Source organism: Grammomys surdaster, unplaced genomic scaffold (assembly GCF_004785775.1).
Source record: "Grammomys surdaster isolate TR1022 unplaced genomic scaffold, NIH_TR_1.0 241, whole genome shotgun sequence".
Lineage (NCBI taxonomy): Eukaryota > Metazoa > Chordata > Mammalia > Rodentia > Muridae > Grammomys > Grammomys surdaster.
Genome location: NW_021604686.1, coordinates 1,008,426 through 1,034,374, shown reverse-complemented (window position 1 = coordinate 1,034,374; position 25,949 = coordinate 1,008,426).

The following is a 25,949-nucleotide window of genomic DNA, read 5'->3' as shown; positions in this document are numbered from 1 at the left end:
TATTTACTGTGTGATGCTTTAGAAAAGAAGTGGAATCATATCTACGTGTCATTCCGCAAGCCCCATTTGTCACTTACCCGGTAGAGGGGCATCTGTCACGCCATAGCACAGGTCTACGGTGTTCTTTTTAATCGTTGTCTAATATTCCATTGTCTGGACACAGTGTGGTTTATGTAACCCGGCCCCCCCCCCCCCGTTGATAGATACTTAAGGTTGCCTCCCGTCCTTCACTCCTGCAAACAACGCTTGAGTGAATACCCTCGCGCATGTATCTGGCTGGCACAGGTAGGCATTTCAGTAGGATGGATTTCTAGGGTGGAGTTGCAGGGAGGGGTGCAGATGCTATTTGACAGCTCCATTGCTCTTCTGAAAGAGAAGGCCAGCTTCTGGTCCTCGATGACGGGAGTGGCTGCCCCGCCACCTTCTACACCCAGCACAGTCCGTCTTGTTAATTTTTGCCACTCTAGAAAACCGCCTCACTGTGGTTCCAGCGCTCACTTTGTGCTTTCCCAATGAGGCCATCTTTTCATGTGGTTATTGGCCGTGAGTGCTTCTTCCTCTGTTACTCAACTGTTCAGATCCTTTGCCCATTTTTCTTTTCTCTTTGCTTTTTTTCTTATTGATATAAAGGAGCTTTTAGCACATTAGGAATGGTCAAACTTTCGTCTGTTGCTTGCATTGGAAATATTCTCCCTTGCCAGCCGTTTGTCTTTTTAGCTCTGTTTATGGCATCTTTGGCCATGTAGCCGCCTTACGTCTTTATTTAGTCAAGTCTGTCAGGGTTCTCTGGGCCTCTGAGGCGCACGTCTGGCTTGGAGAGACTTCCTGTGAGGCTTTCTCAGAGGAGCAGTGACAAGGTCAGGTGTGACTGGCACCGTCCTTCGACTGCAACTGGGGGCCTTGTGTCAGACAAGACAGTGGGAGATGGAGGTTGGGGTCGGTCTTAAAGAGGTTGTTCTGGAACTGAGCAGCCATGGTGACAGGGTGTGATGGTGAGAGAGAGAGAGAGAGAGAGAGAGAGAGAGAGAGAGAGAGAGAGTGTGTGTGCTAGCTAGCAGGGTGTTTGGCTTGGCGGCTGAGTGGCCGGTGGTAGGGGATAGGACTAGGGAGGGGAATGTGTGTGGTGTGTATGTGCTCACTTGTGCACATACATATGAGTACATACGTGTACGCATACACACGCCTCATGTATATGCTAGAGGTTCTGGATAGTGTTGCATCTGTGGCCTGGTTGGGAAGGGTGTTTGCTTTTGTGGAATACATGTATCACCTCTCTGTTTCTCTGTCTCTGTCTCTCTGTCGGTCTCTGTTTCTCCTTCCCTCTCCCTCTTTCCCCTCCCTTCCCCCCCCCCCCGTTGCCATAGGAAACGTTGTTTTCCATAAGGAACTAGATGCAAAGACATTATGCTACTCACTGAGTGTCATACAGCTACTAAATGGTGCAAAGAAGTTGTCGGGTTTAGGTAACTCTGACCCAACCTCCCCCACCCAGAGTTCCTGCTGTGCCCCTCCACTCATTTCTAATGTGGCCAACTGGAGTCACGGGGACTCGAAAGGACAATGACAGAGCCCGCGTTTGATGCGTGGCCCCGCTCTTCTGAGACACTTCATCTTTTTGTCCTGTGCTCCATCCTGAGTGGTACGATCACAGCGCCACCTCCTCGGGTGTCTGTGGGCAGTGTGAGTCAGAACGCTTCACACGGGGGCTTGCTGGTGTATCCGTAGTGGCGGTGACGGTGGTGACAATGACGGTTCTGGCAGCGGTGTCTTTGTCTTTGTGTTGGCACGGCCCTCGCCTCCTCCTGTCCCACCACACTCCCTCCACCACGACCTCATTCCTATGTTCCTCAGTTCCCCTAGGAATCTTGTCAGCATTTGCCTTTGAACCTTTGTCTTCTGCTTTTGATCTCAAACCCTTGCCTGTGAATTAAAGCCCAAGCTGCTGGAGGTAAAATAATAACAATCATCACCATCATCATCATCACCATCATCATCATCACAGGAGAGAAGTTAGGGTGGCTCCTGGGTTTCTCTTGAGGCCACCCTGGCCAGGCTTTTCATCCTGACCATTCATTCATTTGTCATGGCCCAGTCTCCGAGAACCAGGCCATGAAGTCCAAGGTAAAGGTTCTCACTCCCTGAGCAGCTGCACATTGTCTGAGCTGACCCAGCCCGGCTGTTCTAGGCCCAAGCCGCGTCTGAAACCTGACCTCAGGAAGAATCCCTCTCACCACCCCTAGCAAGGAATCAGAAGCAGGAGGCATGGCTACTCCAGGGCACAGCTCCCCACGCTCACTCCCTGAAGGAATCCTGTAGTCTCGGTGTGGCTTCCAGGTGTCTCAACTCTGAGTTCTCAGGCCCATAGCATTTTTAGATTTCTCAACCAATAGGGAAAGCCTCAAGAAGAAAAGAGTGGTCATTGCTGCTGGTGTGTCTGCTTTCCAGGTCAAAACCAGGATGGGATGCTGGGCTGGAGAGATAGCTTAGTGGTACGAGCACCAGTGTCAGATCTGGGCTCAGTTCCTGGCCCCCACATGGCATCTCATGACTTCTGTAACTCCAGCTCTAGGGAATCCAGCACCCTCCTCTGGCCTCTTAGGGCATGTCATGTATGTAGTATATAGACACACAAACATAACATACATGTACACATACAAATAAAATTTAAGGATTACAAGGTCAGGATTAAAAGATGATGGAATGCCATTTGGTCCTCCATGAATGGCCACACCTAGCAGAAGCCATCAGTCCACAGCCTCACGACCATCTTCAGGAAGCCCTGTTCCCCAGGCCCTCAGGCTGCCCAATCTGCCCTTTGTACCAGGGGAATCTTCACTTTAAACAACCTCTGCTCCCACCCAGTGGCCAAGCACATTCCTGAATCCTTGTAGGGTGCTTTACAAATGATACCATGGTGGAGTTCGTGCACCTCTGTGAGGCAGAGGCATGCATGCACGGAACTTAGTACCAGTCACGTGAGAAGCTGAGCTGACCTAGAAAGTCTTTCTAACGGCCTATAAGAACCCAGGAGGCACCTGCTGCTTTGAGGAGGGGGTATTCCACTGCACTGTCTTGCTTCTTAGGGAAAGTGAGAAGGGGCAGGGCATATATAAACTTTAAGACCTCTCCCTTGAGTGAGTGTCACCAGCCGGCATGTTTTCCTGGGGTAGGCGGACTGCCTCTTCTCCCTGTTCTCTGCTCCCAGAGGAGCACACCGCAGCTAAAGTGCTAATTGCCAAGTAAAGCGCCAATGAGTTTGAAGTAGAATCCTACAATTAAGTTAGCAGTAACAAAGCCCTGTGGGTCTCCCCCCACCCCGGTTGATCCACTCTGGACTGCTGAGTCTTTCTGAGAACTGGCCCCAGCCCCAAGGCTGAGTAGCCACTCTCAGGGTGCCCCAACCTTTCTAAAGTCAAGTTCAGGCCCCTGTAAGGCTTTCAATGGTCAAAGCAGTGTCACCTTGCCTTGGCTTCTACCTCCCTTCTCAGTGTGAGGATACCCTCACTGGGAGCCCCTCTGTGGGGTGTGGAAGCCCCTTTCTTGTGGAGAAGAAACCCCACAACTGAAAACTGTGATGGTCTCCCCCCAAACCTCAGTTATTTAGAGGCTCCAGAGGGGCCTAGTTCTGCCTTCCAGAAATCCATGCTGGGAGGCCAAACGTCTCTCAGATGGCTCCAGGGCCTGTGTTAACATCAATGAGGACCTTGGAAACTTGGCAGCTCAGGATCTCATGCTCACTGCCTCTCCCCTTGGTTGCTGAGAAGCAAGTGCTGGGGGCAGGGGAGGGGCTCAACTGTACCCAGCCAGTCAGGGAGTCCCACCAGAAGCTCTACCTTGTAATTTTGCTTCACCACTGGAAACTTGTAACCTCCAGTCACTGTGCCCAGTTAGGGTGTGGGGATATGGGTGTGTGTGGGGGGAAGTTGGGGATGTGGGGGTGGTAGGGGTGATTCTACCCTGCCACTTCTGCTCATAGCCCATCGGCCTAAGCCTCTCCCACAGCCCAGAGGACTACAGAGGGCAGTGGGCAGAGAGCACGTGCTTTCAGTGGGAACACACTTAGCTCACAAGGTCAGTTGGAACAACAAAGGCCAAGACTGTGGCTTCCTGTTTCTTCATCCTGCCTTGAGTTTATTACATGGCTGTTGTGGTCCATGTATTGTCCTGATTAGGACAATTGATTCTGAGTCCTGAACACCAGGATGAAAACTCACCTCTGCTTCTTTGTAACCTGTGTAACCGTGGGCTGATTCCTTCTCTGTGTCTCTTTTTTCTTCTTTACAAAATTAGAATAGAGGGTGGGGGTACAGTTCAATGTAAAGGGCTTGTCTAACATGTTCAGGGGCCCCGGGCTACCTCTTGGGTACACTACAAATCAAGTGGAGTTATTGACGACATCTGTCTTAGCATGGTTGTGAAGCTTAAATCAGCTAGTAGTATCTCTAAAGTGCTAGACAGTGCACAGGGCTCGGTGGGTGCCAGCTACCACCACCACCAGCACCACCCAGCGCCAGATACTGATAGGGTAGATGGGAAACAAATGGGTAAATAATTAAATTGGGGGCCGGAGAGATGATTCAGAGGTTCGGAACACTGGCAGTTTTCAGAGGACCCAGGTTTGATTCCCAGCATCCACAAAGAGGCTCATGACTATCTGTCACTTCAGATCTAGAGGATCTGATTCCCTCTTCTGACCTCCATGGGCACCAGTAACACACATGATATACAAATATACATGTAGGCAAACACTCATACATAAAATAAAATAATTACACTAAGAAGAAAGTTTCCTATAAGGTTGGTGGCAGAAAACGAACAAGGCATGGAAGACATTCACAGCTTGCAGTGTGGGGGTAGGAGGAGGCACCAACCACACTGCCAGCGAGACACCACTCCACCATTGCTACACTGATGCCTTTACGAACTGAGAGTCTGAGTGTCGGAGAAGACTCAGAGCAACTGGAATACTCAAGGTTTGCTCACGGGAATGCAGGACGGTACAGCCACTTCGGCAAAGAAAAACATGGCGGTTTCTTACAAAGAAAGCTTACCGCCACAGGCTCACGATGCTTCTGCTAGGTACTTGCCAAGAGAAACAGCCCCACTCATGCAAAAACCCGTCTGAATATTTATGGTGGCATTAAGCCTACAAAAACTGGTTAACAGCACAAGCGCTCTTTAACTGGTGAGTGGATGAATAATGGAATACTATTCAGCCGTAGAAAGGCAGGGGTTCTGACACAAGACAACACAGATGAATCTCAAACGCGTCGGGCTGAGTGAACAGAACCAGACAGGAGGCTCCACACAGATTTCTCTTTGTAGACACTGGAGAGAACAAAACTACAGGGACAGAAACAGGTCAATAGCTGCCAGAAGTTAGGGAGACGTTGGTTGTGGAAGGACAGACCATAGAGACTTGGGATAGAGGTGTTCTCTGCCTTGATTGTGGTGGAAGCTGCGTGCCTGTTCACAGTAGTCCAGACTCACAGAACAGTGCACTAGGAAGGGTGAGCTGAGCTACACGTTAGCTATACCTCAATGACTGTGCCCGAGAGACAGTGTTCTATGAAACTGTTGAAACAGGGACAGGTGACATACATGTGAAGGAGGGGGGACAGGTGACATACAGGTGAAGGAGGGCGGTGTGTCATGGAGGCCCTTACACCCTCCTCGCTCTGTGGGCAAGGGCTCATTGAGATGGTGCCTTGGACTGAGACCCAGGTTAAGAGGTGGCGTTAGGAAGAGGCATTGGGGCAACCTGGGCTGAGGGAGGACAGGGCCTGAGGGCCATACTCTGTGTACCACCGAGGATAGATGGAGTGACTGAGGCATGGTGTGATATTCTGTGAGGGGAGGAGAGGAAGCAATGCTGGAGCTGTGATTAAGAGGAAGGGGTGCCACACGGCATGGGGAGGTGAGTCCCAAAGGAGGATGTGGGCCAGCCACAGGCCCACAGGTCCACAGGCCAAGACAGGAGAACTGATGGGCAGCGGTGGGCCTCACTGTTAGTATCATGAGATGGGGGATTAGAAGCCAGGTATCCTGGGCGCTAAGGGCCGAAGATAAACTAGTGAAGTTTCCAGCAGGCAGGAGATAGGCTTGGTCAGCAGTGTGGGAATGGTGAAGAAGATTGGGGGTATGGCTATCCTTTCTTGTGCTATGACAATAAAGCGGAAGTGGGCGGACCCATGCCACACCGAGGGAGACTGGGAGGGAAGACAGGGTTGGGCAGGAAGTCTGTGCTCCTAGACTATGGTCACTCAGCGTGGGTACTTGCACTCGAGTGGGGTAGGGAATGGGGGTGCAGACTAGTGCCCATAGGCCCACACTGTGCAGCATGAAGCCCTGCTGGTTAGGTAGTGGGATCTGTCCAAAGCCACCCACTCCAGGGCCACCCACTCCAGGGCCACCAGAAGTCCATCTCCGTAACGCTAACCTTCCTGTTCTTCCCCCACAGTGCACGCTGAGACTGATCCCTGCAGGCTGCTGTGCCCCAGGCCTTTGGCAGCCCCACTGCTTGGCTCCCTGTGCCATCTGACCCAGGTAGGGAGAGAGCAAGGCCTGTGTAGTTCTGGGTATAAAGGCAAAGTGTGAGGATGGGGGCCCTGAGCAAGACAGCACTTAGTGACTGAAGCCCTGTCATGGAAGGGTACCCAAGCTCAAAGTCCCTGCAGCAGGTGCTTGTTCAGAGAGGCCCAGCTTGGATCTGGGGATCTAGATGCCATGTGGGCCTGCCTAGTGCCCTACCCCTGGAGGCTCGGCTCCTGCATCTCCTCCGCTATTACTCTGGCTTTCGAATGCTTGGTACCACAGTCACCTGACAGCTCTCTTACCTGGAAGTTCCCAGTTCTCAGAAGGGCTTCCTCCTTGATGACAGGGTTCACTCAGTCCCAGGTATGGCCTATCTGTACCATTTCTTCCTTGCTCTGTCCAGCTTGCAGCTAGGGGCAGTTGGCCTGCTTAGCCCACAGTCACTGGTCCCAAAAACTGCCGCCATGGCAGAGTTCTGAGATTGTGATTGTAGTCCTGGTCCTGAGTGCAACAGGATTATTGACCGGAAGGTGGTAGCACATACCTTTAATCCCAAAACTTGAGAGGCAGGTGGATCTCTATGAGTTTAAGGCCAGCCTGGTCTACAGAGAGAGTTCCAGGACAGCCAAGGCTACACAGAGAGACTCTTCCTTGAAAAACAGAAAAGAAAGACAAGTCTCTTTCTGACTCTACAGCAGAGCTGGGCTGAGGCGGTCATGGGGCAAGGTGAGCTGGGCCTTGTGTGCCTGTGAACAGACCTGCGAGACGGGCGGGTGTGGAGCTGTAAAAGGGAATCAGGAATAGAAAGAGCTCAGTGTCTGAGGTGTGAGATGGAGGAGAGAGACCACAGGGACGAGACGGGGCAGGGTTACAGGCCTTAGAGGGGCCTTCTGCATCCTTTTACACAGGTGAGGTACAGGATGTTTTTATCCCAGGTGGAGCCGTCTTCCCAGTATTAAAGTGGTATGTCTCCTACCCAGCTGCCTACCTTGGTAATTAAAACCATGCAGTTGGAGCCCTTCCTCTCAAGGACTAACTAACCACAGCTAAGGCAGTTGATAATTTGTCCTTCTTGACCTTTTCCCTTGTGCCTACAAACACTTTAAAAACAAAAGTGTGTAGTTATACCAGGTGTATGACTCCATTACAGTATTTTTTTGCCAAACATGTGGACCACCCAGGTTTACCCATGCACTCTTCCCTTCGCATCCATTGTGTAGATGGTCTGTAAATTCTTCATCAATTATTAATCCTGTCAGGGCCATTTAGGTGGTTTCCCGCATTTGGCTATTTATAAACCTCACCCGGGGAACCTCTGGCTTTGTTCGTCTGTGTACATTTGCACTGTGAGACCTTCAAGATGGTTTTGGAAGTGCTCTACCCAAGTCAGAGAATGTCCACGTTTGCACATTTGATCTGTTCTATATAACCAGATACACTTTGGTGAGGTTGGGCTGCCGTTCACTCCCACAGACCGTGCACAAGGCTGTCCTTCCCAGCCACCATCAGTAGCAGCCGCTACATTCCTGCCAATCTGAAAGGAGAAAATGATTCTACTTTGCGTTTCTCCAATTGCTAATGATACAGTACATTGGCCATTTCTGAGTCTCTACTGGTGAGTTGACTCCACTCAGGCCTTCTGCCCATTTCTTTCTGCCCATGTTCATTTTTCAGTATATATTTGGTTATTGGTTAGGAACATGACAGTAAACTGAACTGACCTGAACACCTTCTCCGTGGAACTTGCCATCATGGAGGAAAAAGAGATAGGAATATGAAAGATAACATGTACAAGAGTGCTGAGGGGTGGGAAGCAGCAGGAGGGGCAGGAGAGAGGAGGCTCATTGCTTAAGCGCACTGGTTGCTCTTCCAGAGGACCTGGGTTTGAGTCCCCACAACCCACATGGTAGCTTACAACCATCTGTAACTTTAATTCCAGAGGAGCTGATGCCCTCTGCTGGATTCCAGGATACTGCACACACACACACACACACACACACACACACGTGCACAGAAATACATAAAGGCAAAAACACCTACACATAAAATAATTAAAGACAGAACACCACACAGAGAGAGAAAGAATGAGCGAGAGAGAGAGAGACAGAGAGAGAGAGAGAGAGAGAGAGAGAGAGAACAAACAGGAGAGGGGCATTGGTATCCTGGGTAATATCAGGACTTGATCTTCCTGCCTCTACTTCCCAAGTGCTAGGATCCAGGCATGTACCACTGTGCCTGATTCGTGTGGGGCTGGAGACTCAGCTCAAGGCTTTGTGGCTGCCAGACAAGCACTGTACACCTCCAGGCCAACCGAATGGGCTTCTCTATTTTATGGCGTTATGTCAGCAGCTCAGAAGTCTGGGGTTTTGAAGTTTGAGATTAGGGATGCTCAATTTGTAGCCGGAGTGGAAGGGGGAAGCTGTAAGGAAGGGACCCAGCTGTGGAAAGAATGGGCTACACTATGTAGAGGACCAGAGCAAAAATGAAAATAGGTGGCCCTCCAGGTAATTTTATTTAATTTCCAAGTGATGTGGGACAGGAGATCCTTAGCCAAGCATAGGCCCCTCTGCGTGTGGGGCCCAAGGGTACACCTGTGCTATAGTCCTGACTATGGATTTATAAACGGAGGGACAGCAACAGAGCTCCATGGGAACTGTGGGGTTGACAGAGGTACGGGACTGTCGCTCTGGTGACAGTTTTGAGCTGGACACAGATCTCTGCTCTTCAGCTTAAAGGTCGGATTTAAAGCCTTGAGATTGAATGAGAGCTGCACAGGGGCAAAGACAGACGAGAAACCCACAGCTCACCCAAGACCTCTGCCGGCTTGAGGCTAGGAGCAGAAAGAGAACTGAGGGTGCTAGTGAAGGGTGCACAGCTGTGTTTTCCTGGAGGTCAAAGGGGAGATGTGTTCCCAGCGTGGTCATGGGCTGGGAGTCAGAGAGGCACTCAGTGAGACTCCATCCGTGGCTAGGGGACAGGTGGGGGCAGTGAACTGTGTCTTACTGATGGGTGAGAGGTTACAGAACACCCACCACTCTTAGATCTGTGGTTCAAACAGTTTTTCACAGATTGTTTCTTGCATGCTTTCTTTTTCATTTGACTTATGGTTTATTTTAATCCCTTGAAAGTTCAACATTTTCCTATAGTCTAACAGGTCACTCTTTTCTCCATAAGTTTCTGCTTTTGTTTTGCTTTTTTTTTTAACTGCCCTATACATTTTCTAGTTGTTTATAAGATTTTAACTGTATTTAAACCCCTGGTGCATCTTAAGTGTGTGATTTGTGATAGGGACCTGTATTAATTATCTCTCTGTTGCTGTGACAAACACCATGACTACAAGCAACTCACAGAAGGAGGGGTTTATGTGGGCTTATGGTTCTCAAGGAAGAGTCCAAAATCTTGGGACATCATGACAATAGAGAAGCCCAGCATGTTAGCAGAAGCAGGAGAGATCACAGGTCAATCACTCACAGGAAACAGAGAGGCATGTCAGCAGGAACAGGAAGTGAGAGATCACAGGTCAATCACTGACAGGAAACAAAAAGAAAGTGGGATGAGGCTACGACCCTGAAAGCCCGCCCCAGTGACATTCTACACCCAATAAGGCTGCATCTCCCAAGGGTTCCTCAACTCCCCCAAACTTTGCCACTTCCTGGAAACCATGTTCAGTATGTGCGGGACATTGTTCATTCAGACCACAACAGGAGGCCAGTCAGTGAGGAAGGTGCTTTCCTCCGGAGCTGCAGTCTTCAGCCTCTGCGGATGTCCCAGTGTCCGTGAGGTTCCCTCGAGTCCATCCCGCCACCATCCTTTTGACCTTTGCCTGGGAAGAAACTTGGGAAATTGGGACAGTTGACTCAGTGGTTGATGGGGGCACTATGAGGAACAAGGACTGGGAAGGCTGATAGGACAGAAAGGGGAGGAGGGAGTCAGGGGCCAAGACGCTTGCTCCTCTGTCCCCAGCACTTACCTTAGCTTCGCTGAGGTTGTCTGGCAACACAGTTTTATTCCTTCATCTGCACACAAGGAAACGGAGTCTGGAAGGTGCCTCATACCTCAGATAGTGGGCTCACCTTCTTGGTGCGCTTCTAAAACTAGAAGGCCTATATTCTGTTTCTCTCAGAGAGGTAGAAGGCTCCAGCACCAACTGTCCCCTACACCCCCCTCCACGTCCCTGTCTGCCATTTGGCTGGGTCGGGAAGGTTTTCCCATTTCCAAAACCAACCCGGAAAGACCAAAATACTCCTGGCAGGGAACCACACTTGAGCTTACAGCTAACGTCTTCATTATCAGTTAACACCTCTGAGGGGTTAGCTGGCAGCCAGCGGAGGGTACTGAGTGGCGCCTGGCGAGGTGTATCTGGGTTAAGCAAGGCTGGGGAGTGCACCTGGCAGTTCATAGCCTCTCCTGGCTCTGTCAGGAGAGGGAGGTGATTAGGCCACAGGAAGGAAGGTGGAGGAGGGGAGCAACAACTCCAAGAAACCTGGGTTGGAGCTCAGCGAGGGGGCTGGCATCTATTAGGCACCTGCTCCAGGCAGTACCAGGACGCCTGGTGTATGTGTGGTCTCCGGAAGGTCAGAAAATAAGCCACCCATGATCCACCCTGGGCCCAGCTGTCAGCAGTCACTCAGCTGAGACCCATCTCCAACACCCACAGTTCAGATCTGTCATCCAACCCTGCAGAGCGGGAGGAGAGAGAGTGAGCCATCTGGAATCTCCTCCAGTTCTCTGAGAGCCAGTCCACCTACCCTGCCTGGAGGGTTAAGGTTCAGCTTGCCACAAGGGTCGGGTTCAAGGTTCAGGGCATACACAGATCAGGGTTCACTTAAGTAGGCGGTTAACTGAGATAGCCCCGGGGGATACAAATGTCTTACATTGTTGCTACTGCCAGTTTGCTCTGGGAAGGGAAAGGAAGGAGGAACTTCTTACCTCTCTTCAGGACAGATCTGTATAGGAGGCCATCATATATGCAAAAGTAACAGACACCGAACTGTTCTTACTGTGTTACATTCTGACTCCATCTTGCTAGGACCCTCAGACTACATGCAGCCTCTGCACCCCATTCTCTGCCACCTGCCCCCCTCCCATGGCCTGGTGCTCCTTGATAGTAGCCAGGCCCTGAGTCACCAGCCACTTTGCTTCTAGCGGGAAGCCTGGCAGGTCTTGGGTCAGCCTGTAGCCAGGCCTCAAGTTCAGGAAGGATAGAGACTTCCAGGGAGGAAGGAAGTGCCTGGTATCTGAGAGTATTGCTGAGCAAGAGTTCAAAGGAAGGGAAGGGCAGAAGGGACTGGGCGGCACTCACCTATAAAAGGAAGAGAGGCCAGGTTACCAAGCAGACTTGATGCGGAGGCTCCAGGAATCTGGAGGGCCACAAGGCAGGAAACAATGGTAGAGCTGCCCCTTTGTCAACACTGTGACAGCCTGGGTCATTATAAGGCCTGGCTTTTCTTCCTAGTATTGCCTCCAGACTGTCACCTGACTTTAGGGCATGAGCTAAAAGCCCACAAGCCTCATGGGTCGTATCTGTGGACTTGTGCCAGCCTGAAGGTTACATGGATATGTCCTAGTGTGGTCACTGTTCCAGCCCAGTGCTTGCCAACTCCAGGAACATGGCTGGGCCTTGGGCTCCTGGTCTCCGCTTCCATATCTGAGAGGGAGACAAACGTGTAAGCAAGAGGCAAAACATTAGAGGCCGTGTGTGTGTGTGTGTGTGTGTGTGTGTGTGGTGTGTGTGTGTGTTGTTCCCTTTTAAGCATTATTAAGTGAAACATAATTCATATACCATAAAAGCTGCCATTTTGAAATAGTTTTTAGGATGTGCACAGGATTATGAAGCCATGGTCACTATCTAATTCCAGTGTGTTTTTATCACCCTAAAAGAGACCCTGTACCTATGAGAAGTACCTCTCCGTTCTCCCCTATGTTTAGCCCTGGCAACCACTGATGCACTCTGGTTTCAAGCAGGAGTCAAAGGAACTCCTGGCATCACTGTTTCCTGTTCCTCTAGGCTGGGCGGTGTCCCACTGCCCCGTCCTTTATCTCGGCTGCATAATAGTTCACTACGTGTGCCACATTTGTTTATCTGATCGTTCGAGGGCATTTGAGTCGTCTTTACTTCAGAGCCGTTGTGAATAGTGCTGTCATGAACATGTGTGCCCAGGCCTGTCCTAAACTGTAGGCTTGCTGGTTCAGAACCCTGTTCAGTTTGGATGCATTGGATATAGGCTCTTGGACACTGTCACCCCCGCGGAGTCAGGCCTTGATTACAAGCAGCGATGGAGAGGGCCGCTGACTTTGGTGGTCCTAGAGAGCATTCTCGAAGGGATCCACCTGGGCTGAACTTCATCCCCAGGGATATTTTCTAGGGCTTCATCCCCAGGAATATTTTCTAGGGAAGAAGTGAGTTTCTGAGGGCAGGATCAGGGTCACCAGGCCCAGCCTCAGTGTCTCCCTTCCTCCAACACCTTCTGTCTTACTTTATGTCCCCTGTCATGTTTCCAGGAAATAGACAGTGATTGGAGAGAAAGGGAAGCTCAGTGGTTAGCTTCATCCCTTTCTTCACTTGGCAGCTGGCACTCTGAGAAGCCAGGACCGAGGTGCCTCTAAACTAGGATACTCGTATTCCAAGATGACACACGGCATTCTCCTCTCTGCTGGGTGAGAGCTGGGATGGGCCTGGCCAGGAGCTCCCAGGGCTCTGCAGAGCCAGGGGCAGTGCCGACACCCAGCTTTCTGCTCTGCCACTTAATGGGTAATTATACCCTGACATGCACAGAGGCGAGGAAGTGATTTTCTGTGAATCAAAATCTCCTGTGAAATATTCAGGCCATGCCAGGCTTTACCTCCCAGCCAGCATAGTCACTGCTGCTTGGCTTGGCCAGGGCTAAAGAGGCCATGTGCACCCAGAGGCAGCACAGGGCTTCTTATTTCCTTCTAAACAGAGAGAGCCTCAAGGGCCAGTGAGAGCCCAGCTTGGAACTTCAAATGCTGTGTGTGTGTGTGTGTGTGTCATCTAATATATGTGTCTCCCTGTGTTTGGAGTATGTTTTGGGGTATGTGTATCTATGCATTTGTCTCTTTCTTGTCTGCACATGTTCATGTATGACAGAGCATGTTAACCCTGATCATGCTGGTTCATAGGTGACTGTCCAGCATATATGTTTCCCATGCTTGCTTTTGACCAACTCAGAAACTTCTCAATGAGCCTATTTTTCTGACTCTACACGTGGCACTCTCAGATTCCCTCAAGCAAAGGGCTGGTCAGGGTTTGTGTGTGGCCTGGAAGTCTTGACGGCCTCACATCTCCCTGGCTCAGGGGTCGCTGATTACTGCCAGTGTGGGGCCTGTCAGTGTCTATTTAATCTTGACCACAGTTTAGAACTTGACTGAGGAATGTTAATGGTATTTCCTTCTGAGGGTTCATTAAATTGGGACATGTCTGTCCCTTTGTTGGTGGCCTTGGTACCTTTGCTTCACCTCCTGTAGCCCTAGTCTATAAACCTCGTAATATGCTCATGGAGCACCCCCCTCCCCCTGGCTCTTACACCTCTTCCTTTACACCTTACAGGCAGGACTAGAATTGTTTTACCCATATGGTAGCAGGTAACACTGAGGCCTAGACAGAGACAGGCCTGACGTTCTGATGAATGGGAGTTGGGGCAGACTCAACTCTGGGCCCTTGGTAGAAAAGACCTTGCCTGAGAAACGGATGATCCAAGCTAAAGGATGCCCCTTCCCCACAGCCATATCTCCTCCCTCTCCCAGTCACAGTGTCCTGGAGAGATGGTCACATCCATCTCTTCATCTCAAATAGGAGGGTACCAGGGTGTTACCGCTCTCATTGATATTTCTTTGTCGAGGCTGTAATTAGCAACTCTCCCTGGCCGAGCCTGGTCTGGCAGACAAGAAGAAGAGCTGTGGCTTCTGAATGTCAGCTGTTAATGTCGCAGTGGCCCACTAACAGAGGACTGAAGCGGGGAGGAGAAGTGAGGGGCCTGATCTGAAAAAAGTCAAGCCCTCTTCTCCACTCTGCTCTTCCACTGTCTCCCAACAGACACGTGTGGCCCCCTAACACTGCTTCCCCGAGCACCCGCCATCCTGCCCTTTCCTGGAACATTTACCCCCCCCCCATTCTTCCAGGATGGCCTGGCCTAAAGAGCAGCTTCCACAATTCTGGGCAATCCTAGCTGTTCTGCATAGGGCCGCGGGAGCCCCAGAACACTCCATCAAGGGCCTCTTGGATCACTGGAGGTGACAGAGTGTCGACTCAGCCTCTGTCCTTAGCACAAGGAAGATGGCCTCCTTTCTTGTGAGCTGTCTTCACTTAGGCTCTTTGCATCCCTTCCTCAGAAAAGCAGGCATGGCTCCCCTGTGGGCATGCATGCTCCCAGACCTGCAGCCTCCTGATCCATCCGCCTCAGGTTTCTGCTCTTCTTCCTACACAGAGAATGCTTGGTCAGCAACCTCTGGACAGGTTGAATTACTTGCATGGCAGTCCCCCTTGGCCTCTTGCTCGCCATTGGTTGTGGCCTATCCAGGGCTTGACACCTAGGCCAGTATTAAGACAAAATAACAGTGCAGGTCAATAGCCTCTCTCCCTCCCTACCCCGCTTCTGTGTGTGTGTGTGTGTAGAAATGCATGTGTGTACATCCATGTAAAGACACATGTGTGTCTACACGCATGTGGAATCCAGAGTACAGCATTAGGTATTGTTCCACAGTTCTGTCTTTTTTTTTTTTTTTTTAGACAATCTCTCACTGTCCTGAAGCTCTGAAGTAGGCTGGTCCAGCCAGCCATTGAGCTGCAAAGGACCTGCCTGTCTCTGCACCCCCAGCACTTAGTTCAGATTCCGAGTGAGAGCCACCATGCCCCGCCTCCTTTTTATGTATTCTGCTGACCCAATTCTGGCCTTGTGCTTACAAGGAAAGCCCTTCACTGCCCTAGCCACCCTCAGACCCAGCGTTTGCAAGCACTTGACCCCCCAATCGCCATTTATGCTTTACAGATGGGGAAACTGAGGTGGTAGGCCATATTAGCTAAGCCGTGGCCCCAGGAAGCAGGCCGTGTGGGTCCCAAGATCACTCAGGAGCCTCTGCCCCAAATCGGTTTGTCTAGGATTATGTTGGTGCATGTGAAGCTCCAGGGTGAAAAGTTCCACCCCCAACCCCAACATGGAGGCAGTCCTGAAGCAGGTACTCACTCAGTCTCAGTCAGCCACCAGGATGGTGACAACAGAACATCACATTTTCTAGAGTGCCCACACCCCAGGATGCTGTACACTCTGGAAACAAGGCCTTTATCATACCTTAGACACTCCAGGTTTGTGATGTCTGCTGAATGGGGGGCAAGCGTAGAACTTGAAGGACCCAGAGGACACTGTAAAGCCGAGATCTCAGTGCAGAACTGGGACTTGGCCAGGATGCCCTATGTCTACATCTTTCAATCCTTAACGAACACTTGATGGGTGCTGGGTACTATGGCCTGCAGCCATAGCTTACTGGGGACAAAAGCTTAAAAAGAGCTGACTAACTGCAGAGGAATGGGCCCCGTGGAGGCTAGGTAGTACTGACCAGGGATGGGTGGACCGGAGAAAGAAGGCTGCCCAGCAATGCAAGCACTTGAACTTGAGTTAAGGAAAAGCAGGTATTTTCAGACTGTTGGAAAGGGACAAACACCCCAGGAAGAGGGAACAGTCTGTGCAAGGACTCTGAGCAGGCCTGGGACCCACTGGAGGCAAGCCAGAAGTGGTCCAGCTTTCCTTTTCACCGTGTCTGCATGGGTTGGTCAGCATTCATGGGTGGGCAGTTCCCTGGCCTAGGACCTGAGCCAGCCGTAGAGAGATGTGTGAGGACAAGCAGGACTGCTTTGGGCTTAGGAGCCGGACGCTGTGAGCTAGGCCTGGAGGACAGCAGGGATCATGGCTGCCTCCACAGCTGTGAGAGCCTTCAGCTCACAGCATCTGCCATAATGGGCAGAATGGAGACAAAGGCCAAGTATACCTAGGTAGCAAGTACTGAGTACCTCAGTCCTTCTGTGGCATGTTAAAGTCCTTGGCCAGGGGCAGGGCTCCAGCCCTTAGGTTTTAGCATAGAACTGGGCTATATGCCATGTAGGGACTTGTGGCGGACAGGCCCCAGGGAGAAGGGTTGATGCAGAGTCACAGAAGGACACCAACCTGGCACTGAGCTTGAACAAGTGTTGAGGCCTTCCTCTGGAATCTTGTTTCCCAGCCGTTTCTAAGCCTCTGGCTTGGACACCCAGTGGCTGATCTTCTAAATCTTTCCCTCACACCCACAGGACCCAGAGTGGTCACAGAAGCAGCCAGCATGTCCTGCCCATGCTCACAGAGCCCAGGCAGGTACACATGTGGGCCCACTGCATGCAAGTCCACTGTCATGGAGAAGCAGGTAGGGTCCAGCATGAATTCTGGGAACAGTGGTCTGTGGCCATGTGTGGTCACAAGAGCCCAGGCTTGGTCAGCAGAGATACCTCCATCTCTCCCTCTCAATAGCCAGAGGTGACAGGGACTTGCTGCCCCTGGGCCTGGTTCTCCCTGGTGCCTCAAAAGGCTCTCTGAAGTCCCTGAGACATGTCCAATCAACTTGCTGGGGACTTCTCCTTGGCTGGCACTGCAGAAAGACATGTGCCTTGAGGGGAGAGTTTAGGCTGACAAGACCTTGCCCAGTCATCTCTGAGAGTCTGCGGGTAAACATACCCTTGCATGCCTTCTAGATGCTTCCCAGAGCAGTGGTCCAAGAACCTATGAGGCACCGCCTAGAAGACATCAGGAAAGCTAGAGGGTCTTGTGGGCCACAAACCTCTGACCAGCCACAATCTCAACCCCTTCTCTCAGCTAGGCCCGGAGTCCCGGCTGGAGGATCAGAGCCTTTCACCTGTTGTCAAGAGCATCTTTCAGCTATTAGTGAGGGCAGCGGGGGATTTGAGAGGATTTCTCTTTCATTTCCCAAGGCTTTCAACAAGCCTCCTCCCTCCCTGCTCTAACTGCTGAGGCTGTGTGTGTATGTGCGCGCACACACACACACACACACACACACACACACACACACACACACACTACACACACAGGTTGAGGAGTAGGTGGGGATAGATCTGGTTCATTCTTCCAGAAAGGGCTCCTCAGCCTCCTCCACCCTCCCAGCAGATGCTCAGTGCTGCAGATCCTGGCTGCAGTCCGAGGCCAAGGTTGACCTTAGTCCTGCTGGCCCTGTGGTGGAGGCCTGAGAATTTCCTCTGACCAGGGCCCCAGCACTAGTGGGTCACTTTTGACCCTCACCCCTCAGAGGCCTCCCATTTCAGCCTCTGGGGCCTGAGGGACAAGGGTTTGTGACTCTGTCTCCAGTGAGCCATGTAGCGATGCCCGAAGCACAGAGGAGGACTGAGTGTTGGTGGTAAAGTGGAAGTCAGCTAAGATGCCTCAGAGAAGGGGCTCCCATAGGAGGAAGAAGAGAGGAGGCCGAAGAAGCCATTGCTGTTTCAGAAGGGAGCTTGGAGCGGGGATTTGGCTCAGCTAGGAGATTCGGTGTACTAGGAGAGGGTGAGGGTTTTTTTGGCTAGCCCAGCCTGTTTAGCTGAGAGACTGCATTCAGGGGAGTTCTCAACTGGAAGCCTCACCCCACCCCACCCCTCACCCTGGCACAGCCCTCAGGGGACCCAGCCAATCTTTTATTGCTTCTGCCAGGGCATGATCACGGGTGTCAGCTGTGCTGCCTGTTGAATGAAGGAATGGTGCATTTGGTTCAAGTTAGCTGTAAGTGTGGGGGGTGGGGGAGGGGTCTATCCAGATGCCACTGAGGAACAGCTTAGCCTAGGATCTGATGGAGATGAGACAGAACGGGCTCTATACCCAGAGCCCTGGGTGGCACCTGCCTTCTCCCAGCAGAGGATGTGTGTCTAGTCATGTGATATTGAGGACACATGTATGTACCCAGGAGAGGATTTGTTGGCTTCAAAACCATCTTACAATCTGGAGCGGGGAGTGCAGGACTGGGAGAGTTAGTTATAGACCATGGAGAGGCAGACGCCCCTCATTCAGCACCAATTCGGACTAGACACCCTGGGCTGGGGCATAGGAGACCAGTTGCCAGGCAGCTGGTCCTGTGAAGACTCAGTTCCCTGCCCTCTTGTCTCTGAGGCCCCCTGCCAGTTGGATGCTTCCATCCATCTTGCCTGATGACCCACATGCAGACCAACCCGTCAGGTTGTACCTTGTTCTCAGAGGCTCCATGGACAGGAGCTGGATTGGACCTGGAAGGCACAACTGAGGAGGGGAACGGGAGTTGCCAGGTCACAATGTCCCCCTACTACTGTGACCTTATTCATCATAAGCACTGTGGGCCTCGGGAACCTTCAGGCTAGTGAAGTATATGAGCATATCCCGGTCACTAGGGCAAGGTTGAAAGGTGTGAACGTGTCTGCCATCCAGTCCTGCTTGACTCACATCCATCCCTCACCTCAGGCTGTGCACGGTACCGGGCAGTGGGCAATGGCTGTGCCATTGTCAAAAGCAGGAAGTGCTCAGGAAGGCAGGGGCAGAACTGGCCTGTCTGCTGTGGAAGGACCTCATGACCATCCCATTGTACAGCCCTGGGCCAGACAAAGAACTCAGGGCCCGTAGTGGCAGAAGGCTGGCGTGTGCCTTGCGTGTTGTATTGAAGACATTAGTGTTCCATATGGTAGCCCAGCCAGGGAACTGGACAGTGACCAAATGGGATCATATTTGGAGCCTCAGATGGCACAGTAGGCACATTTATTCCCGTTTCATGGAGAAAATATGAGACCCAAAGTGTGGCTTGCCTTGCAGTGGGTGTGGTACCCCCACAGCGGATGGGGGGCCATCTACAGCTGCATTCCTGCCCGAGGAGGCTCGACTTGCTACTTTAGGCTAAGAGAAGCCAATATTTCCCATCTGGACCCCCCATGCTTCCCACCTTCCGTTAGTTCCCAAATGTCCAAGAACTTCTGTAAGTCTGACCACAGAATCTCATGCTTGAATTTCATCCTACCGCTCTCCTGAAACCCAGAGGCTCGCTGGCCTCTCCTCTGTGGCTCTGCTTTCTCAGTGCTAGCCTTCTTGGGGGTTAGACCAACCCCTACAGTCTGGCACACCCCTGCAGACTGTGAGTAGGGAAGGAGATAGCCCTTTTCAGCCTTCTACTCAGATCTGTTTAGCCCCGCCCCCCACCCCATTCCTCTCACACACTTGCTCGTCTCACTTCCTGGATGCCAGCTGAAGGCTTCTGCTTCCTCCCTGTCTCTGCATACTTGCCCTTGCCTACCCTATCTCCTGCAATGCCCAGCACCTTGGGGAGCATGAGAGCAGGGAGCACGGGGAGCAGGCAGCTGATTCCAGCTGCCCCTGGAGCCTCTCCCCACTCCCTCTGCCTGCCCAAGGAACACCTGTGCATCAGGAGGTGACTTCCCTACATTTGTTTATCCTAGCACCCAGGCCCCGCCCCTGGAGAACTGAGGGTACACCTAGTCCCTGAAGGCCACTCACTCCCCTCCACCTAGGCTAGAGATGTCACTGTAAACTGGATAGTCAGAGGCCTATGACTTGCTTAGTTTGCCTTCCATAAAACAAACTCCAAAATGGCTCTTAGACCAAGACTGGCTAGCCTCAGGTTAAGGTGAGCTGGAAAACTAGCTGGTTTTCAAAACTAATTCATACTAGGTGGTATATGACTGCTAGAGTGTTTCCAGTCTGAAGGAAGCGTGTCGCCATGGTAGTATCACCGACCGCCAGTGCTCGGGTTTCACCGTGTCAAGCACTGTTCTAACACTGTGTATATATTAAATCACTTGATTCATCCATTAACTCAGATGGATTTCTAATGAGTAGGAAAGGAGAATGCGGAGGGAAAGGGGAAGTAGGGAGGCAGGTGGGGAGTCTCTCCCTCCTCTCCTTCCATTCCCAATCGACACTGAGGAGAAAGCCCCTCTGTGAGTACTTCCAGCCACAGCAAGCATTAGCATGGGTCCCTGGGAGAGCAGGGACAAGCCGCTGCTTGGGGTTCACAGTCCTCCAGGGGAGGGTGGGGTTCAGGTGAGACATTACCCCAGAACCTCAAGGTGCCATGGATCTCTGGGTGTTGAGGTCTCATACAGGCCCACTGAAGAATCAGAGGCTCTGGATTCCTCCTGGGCCCCGGGCCCATGGGACTTTGCTCTGTGGAACATCTTCCAAGGCTTGTCTCTCAGCCTCAAATGGAGCTGACGCAGGAATCCCATGTTGCAATGGGGAGGCTGAGGTCTGGGAGATGTAACCACTCCCATTCTTGCTCCTCAGACTAGATCTTGCTCCTGAATACCCCCAGTTGAGGTTGGGAGGGAGCTGCTGAATCTACAGGACTTTCCTCCCCATCATCCCTCACCCCTCTTTGGCCAGGTTGCCAGGCCCCCTTCGCCTTCCACCAAGCTGTATCCATCTCCCCAGCCTCCTCTGGAAGAGGCTGGGCATCTGCTGCTAAGCTACCCACGGCCTTTCCCAGCCACCATCTTTCAAGGTCAGGCTGCCTGGGTATCCAGTAGCTGATCCAAGAGACTTCCATTAGACATCTCCCAGCCACGGCCAGCTTTCCCCATTTGCCCTGTGTCCACACTACAACCTACCCTGTCTAGCCTATCCATTGCTTGGCATCAGGGCCCTAGAGCCTCTGAATTCAGACAAGGGTAGCACCATTCTGAACTGACCTCAACCTATCAATTGCTGTGTTCTGTGAGACAAACTGCTTGTCCTCTCTGAATCCCTGTGTCCACACCTAGGATGGTGTCTGGTCATATGACTTTCCTATCAAAGTGACAAGGGGAAGGGACAGAGTGGCCGCTCTGATGGGGGACCCTGAGGAGCCCTGCTTGGGGGTCCTCAGGTGGGAACGTTCTATGTTGGGTCTATTGCGACTGCTTATCTTAACAAGTTCCAGTACCTTTTTTTCAGAAAAGGTGGTGTTAAGGCATCTGAACCAGACTCTTAAGAAGGAGCCTTCTTGACATGGGGCCTGGGCCAGGCTGGTCTCCAGAGTGAGGGAGAGCTGAAGGAAAGGAGGGTGAAGGAAGAACAGCTCTGAGAGGCAAAGCTTCTTCTCTGCACATACAACCACAGCAAGCCCATACTCATGTCTGGCAATCTCAACAGTCCCCTCAGGGATCTGCCAGGCCCAGCAGACTCTAGTCCCTGCCCTACCTATGCTCAAGTCTACATCCCTGAGGAATTTCGTTTGTCCTCTGTACTTGTAGCCTTTGCTGTTCTCTAAGCTGTCTCTGTGTCCATAGTCACCTGTGATCCCATGATCCCATGACATTAACCCATCCTAGAGTAGCTACCAAAGCGACCCATGTCCCAGGGTGCTGAGCTTTGCGCTAAAGCCCAGTGTCTGTCACAGCAGAGTAAGGGCCAGCTGGGTGTCTCTCCAGGCCCTGCCACCAACCAAGCTGTCTTCTTCCTCAGAGGCCCCCATCTATCTACGTGTTTTTGTAGGCCGCTGGGTTGTGCCTCTCTGGACTTGCTCTGCCAGGGAGCATGCCTGTGTTTCAGGCCAACACTGAATCCCCATGGCCTGATGGACCTGAGGTGAAGAGCAGATTCATGCTCAGCTGGTGTTTGTTGAGTGACTCTTTGGGCCTCAGTTTCTAGATCTGTACAATGAGGGAGAATTCTACAAGTGCTGGGCCCCAGCTGCAGCAAGTGAAAGGGAGACTACACCCAGCTCAGAATGAAGAGTAGGAGTCCTGGACTCCAAGGTGAGCCCAGATGAGGCATGGGCAGTAGGGCAGGGAAGAGCCTTCTCCTTAAGACCTTCTACCATGGCCTGGGCCATTTGTGTGCCAGGACAGAGGTGACTCGAGTAAGGTGCGACTCCTAAAGCCCCTTCCCTTCCACCCCCAGGAAGCAGATGGGCCAAGCTTGGGCGGGCGGTAGATACAGGCCTGGCATTTGTGTATGTGTGTGGTTTTTTAAAAAATCTGACACATTTTTGTCACGTCTTGGTTCATCAGAACAGTAAAGGAGGCGGGAGTGTGAAGAATGTTTTAACTCGCAACTTTGTAAGAGTTCCAGGTTCTCCAGGGCTCCTCCCCCTCCATCAGCCTCCCCCTCCCCATGGAGCCTCCAAGCCCATCTGTTCCACAGTCCCTGCTCCCTGCCCCCATCCACCCATCCATCCTTCTTTCAGCAGAGACATAATTGGAGGTAGCGGCTTGGGACCGGGCGAAGGGCTAGGCAGGGAGACAACAGCTTTTGCTTTGTAGACCCCGACTTGCTGTGTGACCTTGTGTCGTTTCTACCCACTGTGCCCCGTTTATGTGTTCCTGTCGGGTCTGGCCCACCACCTGTGGGGTTTTCTGGCTCTGACATGCACAGAAATGTCTGCTAGAAGGGTTAGAAACAAGAAAGATAAAAGTAGAACTCACACAGAAAGCTTGGGGGTTCATAGCCTCCAGAGAGCATGTGTGCAATGGGAGGAAAGTGATCAATCACCATCATCATCATCATCCTGCACTGCTCACCCAAGAGAGATGATGGCCCAGGGCTAGCTGACATCTGAGGTCAAGTGAGGAGGAGATAGGGAGTACTGGGAACCCAAGTACTTCTGTTCTGCTTGGTACCAAAGGGCCCCAGCAAAGCATGCAGGATGGGTGCCGAGCCCTAGAAGACGGCTCCTTAGCCCCAGCCCTGCAGTCCCCAACCCTGGCACCAGCTTCCACTACATTAGTCATGGAAATGCCAGCTGGCCTGGGAAAGCAGGGTTGTCTACAAGGCAGGCTGTCAGGCATTGCCCTGGTAGGAATAAGAGGTATGCGGCTAGGGAGGGGCTGTGCCCTAGGGCGTCTCAGCTGAGGCCTGGGCTGCTTCTTCATTCTGTAGTTTAGGGGGTCAGGGCTCTGGCACCCTCACCATTGCTTGGTGGGGAGGCCTTAGCACCATTGCCAAGGACAAGAAAAATAACACCTAGCTCTTCTTTTGTTCGCTATGCCCTTCCATACCTCATGGGGAACTCCCAAGCCCAGCGTTTATATCCGACAGCAAAGGCAGAGGGGCAGGAGGCAGGTGAGGCCCACCTTAGGAAGCACCAGCTCGCTGCTGCCCACAGAGAGCTCCTGAGTATCCTGTTGGCCCCTGCATGGGCTGCCAAAGGACAGCTGAGAAATCCAACATGCCCCTTACGGCAGCCCCAGCCAGACCCAGGGCCGGCTGAGTCAACGGGTCCTGCTTGAATCTCACCATATGGGCGCTGGGCGTCTGCAGGGGGCGGAGCTGGAGTTGCCATGAGAACCCGCACACTGGCATTTCCTCTTTTGGGAGGCTGAACCGTGTTCTGCAGGCAGTGTAGGCTTCTGAATCCCAATTCTCTGTGTTTTTAGGAAGGGAAAAAGGGCAGGGGAAGGGGGTGGAAGAAGGCGAGGAGAGAGTGTGTCGGAGTCAGACTGACAGCGCAGAGGGAGCAGCTGGCTGTCTGGGGCTGTCGAGGATGGATCAGGGGCTACTCTTTCCCTGGGCTCAGCCTGGGGACAAAGCTGTGTCTAGGTTCTCTTCCGATCACTAGTTCTAGCCTCGAGTAAAAAATTTTTTCCTCTTAAATCGCATGGCCTTGCCCCATGCCTGGCACCTCCGACAATTCCCTGGACCCTTTCTGAGGTCTGTAACGCTGTCATTTCTGTCCTCGGTTGCTCAGAGCAGTGGAAAGTGACAAAGGGAACATCTAAAAGTAGAACATGCAGGCCTCACTGTATAAATCTTAGTTCCTGCAATGGGCTAATAGCACCAACCTGGAGGCTTCCCAGACACCAAGGGAGAGGCCCGAGCAGAGCTCGCTCTGTCGTAGTGATTTAGATATTCAGAACACAGCTCCGACAACAGATGGCTTAGAGATATGGGCCCAGTCCTGGAAGGAATGTCCACCTGAGGTGGTGTGGTATGGGACCTGAGGTGACTAAGTCCTGGGGAGGAACTACCCGGGCAGGGGGAAGAGTCAGGTAACCAACAAATAGGAGACTTGCAGAGGAGAGAGCTAGATCTGACCCATTCCACTCCTCCAGGCCTGAGGTAGGTCATAGCACACTGCTGCTCTGTCTCCTGGGGCCAGGGAGAAGCCCAAGAGATGAAAGGGTGCCCACGGGAGGAACATCCGGCCTTCTTCCCATGAAGCTGTGGGGTAGAGAGGTGGGGCACTGAGCCACCACAGCCCCTGGTCCTGCCTCCAGTAACATCAGAGCCGGGGTATGGAGTCCTACTGTGTGCCAAAGTCTCACTTAGTTCCTGAAATAGCCAGATAGAATGGCAGTATTTGACCCCCTAAAAGGACTGAGGCTTAGAAAAGACATAACTTACCAAGGTCACCCTACTAGAGGGAGTAGCACTTCCAGGGTGTCCCCTGACCACATCCTGCCGTGGGTAGCTGCTAAAGCTCAGCTTGGAAAGGGCACTTTCCCAGCCTCGTGTGGATTGGGAATGAGTCCTGTCTTTACCGAGAACCCACTCTGGCCCCTACTGCGTGCTGTTAAACTTTTCTTAGCCTCCATTTCCTCATCTGGAAAGGGGGGACCACAGTGGCACTGTGCCAGCCAAACGGGCTGACTAAACCCCTAAGAGTTCCAACAACACAAGCTCTTTTCTCAGCCTGTTCCATGGACTAACTTCTCCTTGTCACTCAGGACTCCATGCTGACGGCCTCACCACCATTTTAACATGTACATCCACAGTTGCCATGGCAGCAGGAAGAAGCATGGCCAGTTTCCCTTGTGACTCATGTAACTTCCACTGAAGTTCCATTGTTCAAAACATGTCACGAGCCATGTGTGACTCCGAAGGGGACAAGGAAGTACAACCCTTAACCACATGCTTAAAGAAAGGAACAAAAAAATACCCACCCAGAGAACTGGTAAACATTCCTTTGCGATGGCCTCCGGCACCTGCCACACAGGGATGCTATGAGCATTGAGTCATCTAAAGGGAACACACAGAATGTACCTAATGAGTGTGAGCTCCTCTCCCCTGGGCCCCAACTCCAAGGGGACCCGCCTTCCTTCTCTTTCCTGGCCATGTCCCTCAGATAAATTACCAGCATTGACAATCCCTATCACAGAGATAAAGACCTTTAGCTTTGGAATGGAGACAGATGGCAACTTCCCCAGGGTATGGCATGATGGCAGCTGGGGCAGGAAGAACAGACAGGTGCTTCCCTCTGCTGAATCCCTTTTCCAGCCCAGAACCCTTTTTTAACAAACTGGGGTGGGGTGGGGGAGGGGGAAAGCCCAGCAGATCCTGGTAATACCTTAACTCTATTAAGGACTTCATAAGACCCAGATCAAATTATATCTCCTGCAATCAACTGGTAAATCCAATTCCACTCAACAAATGTTCCATTCAACACCACGAGGGCCTGGGTGGGGCGGGGGGGGG